Source organism: Aedes aegypti, chromosome 2 (assembly GCF_002204515.2).
Source record: "Aedes aegypti strain LVP_AGWG chromosome 2, AaegL5.0 Primary Assembly, whole genome shotgun sequence".
In the NCBI taxonomy this organism is placed as follows: domain Eukaryota; kingdom Metazoa; phylum Arthropoda; class Insecta; order Diptera; family Culicidae; genus Aedes; species Aedes aegypti.
In genome coordinates, this window is record NC_035108.1 from 422,435,565 (window position 1) to 422,450,742 (window position 15,178).

Genomic DNA, 15,178 nt, shown 5'->3' on the forward strand with positions numbered 1-15,178 from the left:
ATAAAGAAAACAGATACAACTTTGAATACATTATATTTTCGTTTTCATCATATATCCAACAATTTACGTAAGGATTTAATCTGTCTGCAGAACATTACAAAAAATAGGAGGCCGTTCATGAATCCCGCGTGATTCAGAGCTGCCGCTATTTGCTGGAATTTCTTGGACTTTTGCTAGACCCTTATATTTTACCAAAATTATTGGAGATTAAAAATGGCATTAGTACTTGCGCGACTATCTCAATGTCTTCTTAATGAATAAACTTGGTTCGCTCCGCAAACAACGGGGTGGAATCAGCAGCTCGATTTCTCGCGGCTGTATTGCTGCAGGAGTTGACTGCAATTACAAAAGCTGATGAGAATCCAAATTCTACAAAAATGTCTACAGCTTACCAAGAAAAGTTCCAATAACGATTTCGGTCATTCCGAATCAGTTGCGCAATTTTATTAACTGGAATATTTCCTCCACAGACAGTTCTTCAATAACTCTTGAACTAACTCGGACATTTTTACTTCAACTCTGTTTCTGTCAAATAAAATGGCGGGTCGTAAGCTGCCATACACACTGAATAAAATTTTCATTTAAATTAAAAATAAAAGTGGCGGAAACAAATCAGTCTATATTTTGAAATAAATATTTTATTTTGTTGTTTCAACAAAAATTAAATTGGAAATGCTGCCAGTAAATTCAACAATATTTTTGTTTTGTTCTGATAAAAGTCATTGTTAAATCAGTACAATTTATTGATTTACAACAAATTGAAAAAGCTTATTGCAAACAACAAGAACAATTATTGTTTTGAATCGTTGTGAATTCTCTGCGTGAAGATTATGTGTTTTCAATATTATGTAGAGCATGAAATACAATTTTTGTCGACACTTATAATGACGAACCGTTCACTTTATGTTGATCAAATACATAAGAGTAACATTGTGATAACTACCGATTTCTCGAAAAAAGTTGTTATAGAATGAGCTCACCAAATTGATTTTCCATCATCGAGCGGCAACGAGTATTTTTTAATCTCCGTTATCAATATGATCAATGCACATAACACATTGTTCTAAGACCAGATAGCAGTCGTACCGGTTAACGCGCTGCTATTCAGCAAGACCAAGCTGAGGGTTGTGGGTTTGAATCCCACCGGTTGAGATTTTTTTCGTAATGATTTTTTTTCGACTTCCCAGGGCATAGTTTTCTCGTACTTGTCACACGATATACAGCAAAATGTTCAATTGGTAAAGAAAACTCTCCGTTAATAATTGTGGATATGTTTATAAGAACATTGAGAAGCAAGCTCTATTCCAGTTGAGACGTAACTCCAGAGAGAATAAGAAGCCATTATTTTGACAACCCGAGAAACCCTGAAAAAATACATTGAACATGGTTTTACTGAATAAAGGAAAATGACTAAAGTATCAAATAATTGAACATAAAAAGTGTTATTTTGATAGCGGCGCAGCTGGAAATTTTTTTGATTGAAAAGATTTTGTGTCACAAGAAGAACATATTCTACCATGTATTAGAAATTCAAAAAAAAATCATGAGTACTCGAAATTCCCTGAAAATGCCAATTTTTTTCAGAATGAATAAAATTCCCTTATAATTCTAAGTTCTTCAGGTTTTCCAGGTCGTATACACCCTGCTTATACATTTTTAGATCTCCGGAACCATTTATAAATTTAATAATAGAAATACGGATTATTAAGCCATCGGTTAATCGCGTCCGATCTGTATGACATTTAAATGTGGTAAAGATAAATGATGAATTGTTACATTTCATTCGAAAATGTTTAAGAGTACTGAATTAACCCTCTCTTTCCCATGGTTGCTCTAGAGCTCCATTGATTTTCGACGAACTTAAGATGGTCTGGGCGTGTTTTTCATGGAGTGGAGTAGGAAGCCTCCTGAAAATCGACGGAATAATGACCGCAGATTCCTACATCAACATCTTGCGGGAAAGTCTAGAGGTTTCGCTGACCCAGACGGGCCTTGAAGAGAATTTCATATTTCTCTAGAACAACGACCCGAAGCATACTGCCAAGAAGACCAAGTCTTTCTTCCGGTCTTGTCGGATTAAACCACTGGAATGGCCTCCACAAAGCCCAGACCTCAACCCCATCGATAATTTATGGGCGATTCTCGATGCCAGGGTTGACAAAACTGGTGTTACCAACAAAAATAATTATTTTGAAGCCTTGGAGCGCGCCTAGGAAGAACAAGATCCACAACACCTACAAAACCTGGTGAAAAGCATGCCGATGCACCTCCAACAAGTCCTTAAGGCCAAAGGAGGTTTTCTTAAATCATCTTTTCTGGGGCCAAGAAGGAAGTGGGCACTTTTTTTGTCACTATTTTTTTTTTTCGATACAAATTGATTTTCTTTTTCTTTGAGTAAAACTCTTTTTTTATCAAATTTTCGTAAATGCAACTTTAAAAGAATATCAAAAAAGGTTTAAGTGTGTTAACTATAATTCGAACCAAATCAATGAGAGAAATTCGAAAACTGGTAAGGTGGGCACTTTATTTTGCCTATCAGTGTAGCATTTCTTAGCAAATCTTAGGGTGCTACTACTACTTAAAACTTGTGTAAGTTTTTAAATCGCCCTCGATGAATGAGGATTCCTAGATGAACTCACTTTTGAGGAAATTTGAGAATATTTTATAGATTATTGCTAAGATGATAAAACAAACGATTGAATTTCTGGATAATATCCCGCAGGATTTTGTGAAGGAACTCTTGGAAAAATATAGGACAAAATACCTAAAAAAAATGAATGATTGGAGAATTTCTTGAAAAACAGAAAAAATGCTGTAGTGTTAACTAATGTGGAACCTTAAATGAACTTTTGAATATTCCATGGGGATTTTTTGAGTAATTTATTGAAAAATGTTTGAAAGAACTCCAGTAATCCTTGAATGAAATGCTGGAGAAATTCCTATAAAAAAATCTAGAGAAACTCAATTATGAAACACAGGTCGAATGTAAGGAATTATTTGAAATGCTCTTAGTAAATTCACTCGAATAACCCATCGAGAAGTTTTTCGAGGAATTCTTCAACCGTAGATGAAATCGCGTAGAAATTCTTGTCGGGCTACTTGAAAAAAAAAAATCCTTGATCGAACTTTGACGAAAATTATAAAATTATCCTTTGCGGGTTTTCTTGGATAAAAATTCTGTGGAAAATTTTGGGAGATCTCTTAGAGTAACAACTGGAATATTCGGTTGAAAAGTAACAGGATAGTTATCTGTGGGATAGTCTTTGGAAAACTATTCAAAGTAATCCCTGAGAAAATTACTGGAGGTAGTAACGTTGAAGTTTTCAAGGATTTCCCGAAGCAAATTCCGGAGAAATTGATTCAAGTATCCTTTGAAAAACGACTCAAAGAATTAATAGAGACATTTTTTGAAAACAAATCTGGAGAGAGCCCTGTATTAGTTCCTGATATTATGAAGTAGTATGAAATCCCTGGAGAAACTACTAGGATAATTCCTGAAGCTGTTCTTGACAAATATGAGAAGAAATTTTGAATCATAACTAGCTGCTAGCAAGACAAGAAAAAAAGAGACTTCAGAGACCAATTTGATTAAAATAGAGACTTGAGAGGGGGACGCCATTTGGCATAAATCCGTTTGGCATAAAATAATTTAGCATAACGGTCGTTTGGCATAATAGACATTTGGCATAATCATTGAAAACTGAGTCAGTGCGCATCGTACCTTCGTGCTGTGCGTACACGAATTCTCTCTGCTCTTGGAAGTTTTCTTAAAAACTACCTAAAGCAATAAGTACTTTTCAGTGCTACAAAAACAGTACTTTTCAGTGCTAAAATTAAAAACGGTACTTTTCAGTGCTACTAAAACAGTACTTTTCAGTACTATTTTTCTACTATTGATCCCTTTACGATCCTTGTTTGGACCCGTGCCTTCGATTTTTCGTTGGACCCGTTGGCGAAAGCTAGCGGTGGTAATCCTTCTTGGACACCGTCTTGGGAAAAAACCTTTCGAAGGTCACGTCTTCTTTCGTTTATTAATTAAACATGGTATCAACAACAAACAAAAGGAAGGGTGAATCTCTGAATTCACTACTTCCTTCCAAAAAAGTGGGTTTTAAAACTGTCACTACACGTGGCAAGAATGGAAGAAAGGACGCTTCCCCGGAATGCGAATTTTCTTCCAAGGGTGAAATGAATAATTGTATCGAAATGAGCAATCAGTTCGATGCTCTAGACAAATTTTCCGAACACCAAATCGAAGCAGCCTCTAGCCCAGGCTCTTTGATTCAAGTGAGGAAGCAAAGAGTGCCGCCTATCGTGGTCAGTTGTTCCGAATTTGGGGGATTTAGGCAGGAGATCTTGAACTCCATTAGGGGAATCAAGGTTTCCTTCCAAATCGCAAAGAAAGGAGACTGTCGCGTTTTGCCGGATACTCTTAAAGATCGCGAACTTCTTCTCAAACATCTTGAAGAGAAGAAGCACAATTTTTTTACTTATGACGACAAAACTGAACGTTTGTTCAAAGTTGTCTTGAAAGGTCTCTCAAGTGACTATAAATCACCTGAAGAGATCAAAAATGGAATAAATGATATAGGGAGACTTACGGCTTCGGCACCATTCGACTATTATCGGCAACCAAATTTCAAACGCCAAATATACAGTATTTTTCTGTCAAAACACATCAGTGGAAACATTCAGATGATTCTTTGCTCTGCCCACTTCCCGCTGGCGAGATTTCCGAGACTAAACAAACGATATCGTCGAAGATGTGATCAATTCAAATGAGCACGCCACAAAATGGGACTGATTTGGAGCTGCCGAAGAGATTCACCAGCAGTTGTTATGGGAAAGTTGCCGAAGAGATTGAGGCTGCCGACAATAGTCACACTGACAAGGTATGTTCGCAGCGTTGTAAAAACGCTTCCAAAAGCATTTTGACATGTCTGTCGGTGTTAATCGATAGAGGATTGAGTAACGCATAAATGTAAATAGACAAACACGGAATTTGTCTGCTGATGTCCGAGAAAATTACAAAAGAAGCACGGCATCGGCTTAAGCTGCCGAGAATACGTAAGTTCCCCTACTTGGATTTTCCCCAGTCCAAGTAATCATTATGAAAAAGAGAACCCAATCTGGCATTGTTCGGAAAGGGCTTTCTCAAGAATTTTATTTAGTTCACTTTAACAAAAAAGAACTAAATAATATTAAAGCTTTAGAAAAGGCAAAACTTTTGTTTGATGTCCGTGTGACATGGGAACATTTCCAGAAACCTGGAGGAAATTACCAGAACCCCACTCAGTGCCGTCGGTGCCAAAAGTGGTACAAAAAATTGTCGCATGGATGCTAAATGCATGATTTGCGGAGGTTCTTCTCACGCCAAAGACGTCTGTCCAATTGCGTCTGTCTGTCTGTAATTGCGGGGCTAACCATAAGTCCAATTTTTGGAATTGTCCTTCACGCAAAAAGGTAATTGAGGCTCGTGCCAGGCAGATGAAAGATAATATCCGTTACGATAACGGTCGTTTCCGGAATTTGCCTGGTAGAGTATCGAATGCTCATTTTTCAGTTAACGATCGCTTGATCATGAATCATACCCATCAGGAAGATCATAATCATGCTCATTCACAAACTAATTTTAATCCGTCGGGTAGCCGTTCGAATCTTTCTATTTCGAATGTATCTACCCACGGTAAATCCTTTGCCGATATCGTAGCAGGAAATTCGAACTCCTCCCCTGTTCGATCCATGGGTACCCATTCTACTTGTTTCAAATCAAATGGAAAAAACCCTACCGCCACAGGTAACTCCGCTTCTTCGTCTACCGGAAATTCCAATGGGAAATCACATGACATGTCTGCCTCTGATTTTAATTTTCTAACTGAACAATTGAATCTAATGATTGATGCAATGTTCAAAGCCACCACTATGACTGAAGCAGTCCAAGTAGGTGTAAAATTTACAAATCAAATTGTTATTGGATTACGTTTTTCTAATGGATCCAAATAATAATTTAAATATTTCAAATTGGAATGCTCGTTCTCTGAATGGTAAAGAGGACGAGCTGTTTAATTTTCTTACGGTTAATAACGTGCATATAGCAGTTATTACCGAAACGTATTTAAAACCTGGATCTAAACTCAAAAGAGATCCTAACTTTTTTGTTTATCGTAATGATCGACTTGATGGGGCATGTGGGGGAGTTGCAATCATCATTCATAGGCGTATAAAACATCAACTGTTTTCATCATTTGAAACTAAAGTTTGTGAAACTTTAGGTGTTTCTGTTGAAACACAGTTTGGTAAATATACTTTCATAGCTACCTATTTGCCTTTTCAATGCTCTGGGCAGCAAGTTAATTTGCTCCAAACTGACTTGCGTAAATTGACTCGCAATAAGTCAAAATTTTTTGACATTGGTGACTTTAATGCCAAACATCGGTCATGAAATAATTCTCAAAGTAATTCCAACGGCAGAATTTTATTTGATGAGTGCTCTTCAGGATATTTCTCAATTCAATACCCTGATAGCCCCACATGTTTTTCCTCTTCTAGAAATCCATCTACGATTGATTTGGTCTTAACCGACTCTAGTCATCTTTGTAGCCAACTGATTACTCATGCTGATTTTGATTCTGATCATGTCCCTGTTACATTTCAAATATCCCAAGAAGCGATTCTCAATCCTATCAGCTCCACTTTCAATTATTTACGAGCCGACTGGAATATATATAAAACGTATGTTGACTCCAATCTTGATGTTAACATTTCTTTAGAAACTAAACTTGATATTGACAATGCTCTTGAAACTTTAACAAATTCCATTGTTGAAGCCCGGAGCATTGCAATTCCAAAATGTGAAGTAAAATTTGAATCCGTGATTATAGACGATGATCTTAAACTCTTGATCCGTCTTAAAAACGTGAGGAGAAGGCAATTTCAACGCACTCGCGATCCTGCTATGAAAATTATATGGCAGGATTTGCAGAAAGAAATCAAGAAACGTTTTGCTCAATTAAGAAACAAAAATTTTGAAAATAAAATTTCTCAATTGGACCCTGGCTCTAAGCCCTTTTGGAAATTATCTAAAATCTTGAAAAAACCTCAGAAGCCAATACCGGCATTGAAAGAGGAAAACAAATTATTACTAACTAATTGCGAAAAAGCTCAAAAACTTGCTATGCAGTTTGAAAGTGCGTACAATTTTAATTTAGGACTTACTAGTCCAATTGAAAATGAAGTTACTCAGGAGTTCGAAAATATTCTCAATCAAGAGAACGTTTTCGAAAATGCCTGGGAGACTGATTTGGAAGAAGTGAGAACTATTATTAAAAAATTCAAAAACATGAAAGCTCCTGGCGATGATGGAATTTTCTACATCCTCATCAAGAAACTTCCAGAAAGTAGCTTATCATTTTTAGTTGATATATTTAACAAATGTTTTCAATTAGCATATTTTCCTGACAAATGGAAAAATGCTAAGGTTGTTCCAATTTTAAAACCAGACAAAAATCCTGCAGAAGCTTCTAGCTACCGTCCAATCAGTTTGCTTTCCTCCATCAGTAAACTTTTTGAAAAGGTTATTTTGAACAGAATGATGGCCCACATCAACGAAAATTCCATTTTTGCCAATGAACAGTTCGGATTCCGCCATGGACATTCGACCACTCATCAACTTTTACGTGTAACAAATTTGATCCGTTCCAACAAATCTGAAGGCTATTCTACTGGTCTTGCTCTTCTAGACATAGAAAAAGCATTCGACAGTGTTTGGCATGAAGGTTTGATTGTAAAATTAAAAAACTTTAATTTTCCAACATACATTGTTAGAATAATTCAAAGTTATCTGTCAAATCGTACACTTCAGGTTAATTATCAGAACTCCAGATCTGAAAGACTTCCTGTAAGAGCTGGTGTTCCTCAAGGCAGCATTTTGGGACCAATATTATACAATATTTTCACATCTGACTTACCTGAGTTACCTCAGGGATGTCAAAAATCCCTGTTTGCGGATGACACAGGCCTCTCCGCCAAAGGACGAAGCCTGCGTGTCATCTGTAGTCGATTGCAAAAAAGTTTGGATATTTTTTCTTCATACTTGCAAAAATGGAAGATTTCTCCTAATGCTTCCAAAACTCAACTAATAATATTCCCACATAAACCAAAAGCTCTTTATTTGAAACCTTCAAGTAGACATGTTGTCACGATGAGAGGGGTTCTAATAAATTGGTCAGATGAAGTTAAGTATCTAGGGCTCATGCTAGATAATAATTTAACTTTCAAAAATCACATTGAGGGCATTGAATGCCCTCAATGTGATTTTTGAAAGTTAAATTATTATCTAGCCAAATGTAACAAATATGTAAAATGTCTCTATCCCCTTATTAATAGAAAATCAAAACTTTGTCTTAAGAACAAGCTTTTGATATTCAAACAAATTTTCAGGCCAGCCATATTGTATGCTGTACCAATATGGACTAGCTGTTGTAATACCAGAAAGAAAGCTCTGCAGAGAATTCAAAATAAAATTTTGAAAATGATTCTGAGGCTTCCTCCCTGGTATAGTACCAATGAGTTACATAGAATATCCAATGTTGAAACATTGGAACAAATGTCAAATACAATCATTAATAATTTCAGGCAAAAATCGTTACAATCTTCTATTGCCACGATTAATGCGTTATATGTTTAGGTTAAGTTAGGTTAAGTATATTAAAAACATTTTTTTTCTCTTATAAGCAGGTGAAATCAACTCACCTGTAAAAAAACTGAACTGCTACGGCAAATGAAATGTAATATGTTGTTAACAAAATGTTAATTAAATCTTAAATTTGTTTTACCAAATTAGGATGATAGTGTTGTCAAATAACACAGAACACCTAGATATAAGAAATGAATGTAATGTTTGGAATGATACTAATAAAGAAATTAAAAAAAAAAAAAAAATGAAAACTGAGTTGCTATGTTTTTGGCGTTACCATCGCTAACATTCTCATATGTGATTTTCCCTTCTTTTGGCCATAGGCTGTTCTTTCTCATTACGTCGTTAAACTAGTGGTTTGCATTGTAACTACTAACATTATCATTGACAATTTTGCCTTCTTTCCTGCACACTTAAAAAAAAAATACGGATTACGTAATCTCTTCAGCTGAAGGCTCGTTGAAAAATCACCGAACCATCTGTAAAATCGTCGAACAAAATCATAAAGAAAAACAAGAAAATGGGTCGACCGGGAATCGAACTCCCGACCTATCGATCAGGAAGCAGGCTTGCTACCACTAAGCTAGCTTTCACTGCTGGTTAGTGTTAGTGGTGTGCAAAAACTGAAACAAAAGGAAGCTCATGCCTGCCAGAGCGGCTGTCACACGATTTCACAGAAGTTCGGTGAAAATAATGCTGAATTGTTCGTAGTATTTCACAGGGTTACAGTAAAATTGTTTGTTACACGGATTTTTTCCGGTAAAATAGTAGATTTTACCGATTTTCTCCGGTAAAATAGTTGATTGCACGATTTTTGTCGGTAAAATAGTAGATTTCAAAGGAAAGTCTGTATTTTTATTGTTTACAGTTCAAATACGGTGATTTATTTCACAGGATACTGCGATTTTTTAAGTGTGTGCGTTGGCATTATAACTACTAACATTTTCATCGACGGTTTTCCCTTCTTTTGATCACCAGATCTTTATATGTAGCACTATTTAAATTTCTAATTTCTTTTCTTCTATGCCAAATGACCATTATGCCAAATGGCTTTATGCCAAATGACTTTATGCCAAACGGGGTACCCCACTTGAGAGACGTTTCATAGAAATTGAGACTTTTTAGGGACTTGCATAGAAATAAAGACCAATCCTCTAAAGAGAAACCTGCTACCTGGCCTAGATATGATAATCCTTTACTGATTAAATATAGAGATATTGAAAATGTCAATTAAATACCTTTACCTTATCCATAGATCGTATCACCGACCAAAGGTGACTTCCAGATCTTTCTCCTCCTTCACTAATATACACCCTACCCGTGATGATTGTGGAGACGCAGAGGCATTCTCGGTCATTAGAAGCAACAATACACTCGTAACATTCCTTCACAAGCCCAACTGACCGTAAGGACTAGGCCGGTGCCGTAAATGATCAACAATATGGGAGCTGCTAAAATGTGCACTATGAGAATAAGTGGAAAGTCTCACCCCTTATTAACTTGGATCGAAGTGCAATAAATTCTTACCAGTGTCGATCAATCACGGAGTAGTAACCATTGGCATGTACAGTAGTTATGCTATGCTGATATGAAAAAATAATATAAATAACTATGTTTTCGCGAAAATTTAGCCCCGTTGCATCAGTAGTTGCCGTTGTGTCCAGTAGTAGATCCACTGATGTAAGCAATGTTTAAAAATATTTCTATAAAAATGAAGAAAAGTCCTAGAGATGATCTTTATATATCATTCCAAAGCTTCGAGTTATTGCTCCGCTGAGGAAATCAACTATTTTATTTAAAATTTCTTGCATAATTCCCGAACGGCTACTCTTTATTATGGGGAAATTCAGCCCAAGGCCGGTTCATCCCTGTTTCTTCAATAAAATTTTGAAGAAATCATGGAGATTCCACATGAGAAATTTTTTGAGAAAATGTTTGGAAGAACTACAGAAATGCCATGGATAACATGGTGGGAAAAATTCTACTGAAATTTCATGAGGGATCTTGAACGAATTTATTGATGAATTCCTAATAGATTACCTTGTAGAAACCGTAGATGAATAAAACATGAAAATGACTTAAAGAATTTCATTTTCATTTTGCAGCGTTTGGTGGGGCAATGAGAGCGCAAGTCAGTCCAAAGCCGGGGTAAGGGATAGGTAATGGCCGTAATAGTCTATGCGGACCACTTGAACACCATCGGAAAGGATAAGAAGGGTTGGGGTAGGGTATAGGGAATGGAGAAGACTTGGCACAGTAATGCGATTAATGCTGCAAAATGTAAATGTGCTGAAAGCAATTTAATTTGAGTTTTGAAGTTTGATTTGACTTATTAAAATTCTAAATAGATCGGCCATTTTACAAGTAAGAAAGAATATGCTGATCGCTTTCTAGAAATTTTATAAACAACAAAATAATAACAATATGAGAGTGATGCTAAGGGCTGCTGATGGCACAATGCGACGCTTTAGGAGATTTTGATACTGATTGAACATTACTATACAGAGCGCAAATTAATCGATGGTAATAACTTTACAAACTTTATCTGTTTTTACACTGATTGACGATGCTGATTTATATAAAAATATTTTAAAAATATTTGATATTAGTTCATTTGTTTGTGTTATCTAGGTGTTAATAATGGAAAAAATTTACATACCCTTGATAAAATACTTCCCTGACCAGAAATATTATATTTTGAGCGCCCTTTTCGAAGCTATTCTATCCAGGTATCCATGTACTGCTTTCAATCCTGAAATTATTCTTATTGTGCATGCTCATGCATTATATCAGTGATGCTCATAATCATGCAACAGATAAGAAGGAGAGAAAAAGAGAATATAGGAACAGTGATTAGTAATGAGTTAATTATGTAGTTTTGTTAGAATTATAAACAATTAAACAGCAGTAATGAATAGCTTATAAAATTACTTTGCAGCGTAGCTGAGCCTTTCGGAACATAAGACCGATGTATAAAAATAATTTGTTTCGAAATTGTCCGCGTGGTCTTCTAGTGCCCCTATTAGATAAGAATCAGTCATAGACATACATACCGAATGCTCGCCATGACCCTATGACCAACATTTGTATATGTATAGACTAAGCTGTGTGGCTTTTCGAATAGGTAGTTCTTTCACTCATTGATTGTCTTCAAAACCTTGTCAAGTATAGAAAATTAATTTTATTTCATTTATTACTACATTGAAGCTACATTGTACTTATTAAGTATTAGGTATTATTTTATGTTTTTATCACTATTGATATTATCAAGGCCAGAATTCCCAGTGAGTGAAGAATTTTATAGTACTAGAACACCATAGAAGATCGCTAAACATTACCTAATCATGGAACGGCTTTTTGCTCTATTATTTTAGGTAGATGCTATTGATCTCCCTTTGCTCCTATCCGCAACCCGGTGCACGCGCCCTGTTGGTTTTCGAAAACCTCGTAGAAGATTACAAACCGTCAATGGCATTCCCAATTACTACCCCACATTGCACATTCAAGGGTCTGATTGTGCTCCTAACCCACCCTCAGTCTGTAATCTTCTCGCCAGTTTGAAATTATATTTTCCCGAAGTGAAAGTAATTTTGATGAGTGATAGCGTAGTGCAGCCCAACTGCATAGTACAGTAGTTTAACCAGAATCTTTAGGTCAGAAGATGAAATCTAAATTTTGTAATAAAAAGGTTGCCATTGCTTTGAAATTTACCCAACATCTAATCAAAACTACTAACAACAGCGATCAATTATCAAAATTCATCGCTCCCTGGAAAATATAATCCCAAGCCCAGGGATGAAAATGACTTAAAGAATTAGTGCAAAAACCATGGAAAAAAATCCTTAAACGAATTTTCTTCAATTCTGGAATAAATTATCGAGCACTTATTTGGAAAAAATCCGGAAGCAAACTTTGAAAGATATGTTATATTTTGGACTAATCGTTACGCGTATATAATTTGGGTATTTAATCATAAATGAACAAATTATATGCGCGTTACGGTATGTCCAAAATACTTCGATTACCCTAACCTATTAACAATCAAAGAAATTGGTAGAAGAATTAGTGAAATCTCTGGAAGAAATCCTGTGATAGTCTCTGGTTAAACTTTCAGAGTAGTCCCTGTGGAAATTGCTGAAAGTAGTTGCGTTGGATTTCCTGGAGCAAATTTAGGAATAATTTCTCTAAGCATTCCTTCAAAAATTGCTGGAAGAATTTTAAGACGTATTCCTCGGTGGACTTGTTAAAAAACTATGAGGGGGATACCCATGGCAATCTCCAGATGTATTTCAGGGGGAATCATTGGAGAAATTACATGAAGATTTCCTGAAGCTTTTGCTTGAGAAGAAATTTATGAAGAACCTGTGGAATGATCACGAAATAGTAGTTTACGAAACAAGTTGCAGAATGATGATTTTTACAGCACGAGTCGTAAATTTATCCTACGAGGCTTGCCGAGTAGGATAATTATGACGAGTGCTGTAATAATCGAGTTCTGCAACGAGTTACGTACAACATTGTTTGCATTTCTGTAGAAGACCACTTGAGGGCATCAGAAATTATTTTACATTCACCATTATTTTACAATTTCCGAAAAATTGTTGAGTTATGATTCATTACGCAACTAAAAACAGTTGCGTAATGAGAAAGCGTTGCGTAATGAACCATTACAGCACTGGTTTTAGTTGCGTTATGACTATTCCCGCACTGCATACTTCAGTGCAGGAAAGTAGGCCGTTTCATGACAGATTGGCGTGATGAAAATCAGCCTATAGGCTGCTCATCATCATTTTGCAACTTGTTCCGTAAAGTACTATAACAACACAGTCGACTCTCACATCTCGATATCGAAGGGACCATCGAGATAGGGAGAGGTAGACATAGAACATTTTTTTATGAATACTAGATTGAAAATCACTTCGTTACCAGGGTAACCAGGGTACAAGTAGACGTCATTTTGTCTTCGCAAATTGTTTTGAATCTCTAGACTAGTAGTCTTCGATAATTGACAGAAAGAGAAAATCGGGAATCAAAATCACATCGCGATAGGGAGATATCGAGATGGAGAGTGACTGAAAAAAATATCGACATAGGGATCGAGATGAAGAACATTGAGATGTGGATTCGACTGTAGTAACTTTAGATACCATTTTGGGATGAAAAGGGACTTTACAGATCTTGCATTGCAAAATAGAAACTTTTAAGATGCTTGCATTAATATATAGATCAAATCTCAAAAATGAGACCTGCTACCAGACCTGTAGAATATATTGCGGAGCTAAAGGATGTAGGTTATTCATATGATAGTACATTATGGTTTACATGACCATTCATATCAACAAGTGATCTTTCAAGTAATCGACATCCGGATGATTCCAATCCTCCCACCGTGCACACATAGGAGCTTCCGAAAACTGGCACCACTGCAACCGACATTCCCGTTGTATGAAAATCATTATGCCCGCTGCTGCTGCTGGGTCAATGTTTTGAAATGGTACCACTGGTTGGCTTCTTTCTACGGCTACTTTGACTTTCCATTGTTGGGGCTGCGCTGCTGAGCGATTTAATTTTGACACTTCCACCACTTTTCCACAGGTAGAAAATTAAAGCTCTTTTCTTTGTTCGAAAAATAGGGGGCACTTTACACTTGTTGTTGATCAAATTTTAATCAAACTACTAATTATGGGCACTTTTAGTGCATATTAGGATCAAAAAACTTTCGATTATACAAACCTTTTGAGTTTTATCTCGATTGGGAAAATGTTAACACTCTTCTCTCTTTGACGGCACTTAGTAGACATCCGTCGGAAGTTTGGGCTTTTCACTGCGTGCGAAATCTTGCTGATTTGACACATAAACACCAATAGTAATTTTTTCACACATTTTTTCCTCTAAATTTCCGCTGGTTTTCTTCGTCTGCATAGGCTTCCGCCACTATTTTTCGTCGTAGGTTACTTTTGCAGATCCTCTAAACTTGCTTTCTGATTGCTTTCAGAGGGCTGAACCCGCGACTTGGAGAAAAGTGGAACACGGCGAGACGCGACGAAGGAAAGAAAAGAAACGAACGAAAAAAGAAAAGAGGTTGCTGCGATCCAATCCGACGACGACGATGAAGGAAAATCGTCAAACTCTTTCGTCACCGATTCCGGCCAGATTCCCCGGCGGAAACATATCCTCCGTACGTGAATTCACTTGCCCGCGGTGGCCACTCGTCAATACGTTCAGTTTTGATCCGTCCGAGCACTTTTTTCAGCGGGGAATTAACAATTTTTCCGAATAATCACTCCGTCCACTGCAAGAGAGTTTCAAATCGCGACGACGACGACGACGAAAACGAGACGAGATCGTGAGAATGCTGTGTGTGCGAGTTTAACAAAAATGGCGAACGTACAAACGCGACCCCGGGATGTCACGCACACTGGTTTGACAAAGCGTGTACGGATAGGAAGAGAAACGGGAAATTTGTGGTGGTGTCCGTGTGTT

At 36.6% G+C, this 15,178-nt stretch overlaps 1 protein-coding gene across 1 annotated transcript in view; it reads right to left on the reverse strand.

The window, feature by feature from the left end:
• Positions 1 to 15,178, reverse strand: part of LOC5568927 (nipped-B protein) — a 64,317-nt gene extending 49,139 nt beyond the window's left edge. The window contains exon 1 of the mRNA XM_021847499.1: positions 14,429 to 15,178. The gene's annotated coding sequence lies outside the window, so the exon portion shown is untranslated. The remainder of the gene's footprint in view (positions 1 to 14,428) is intronic.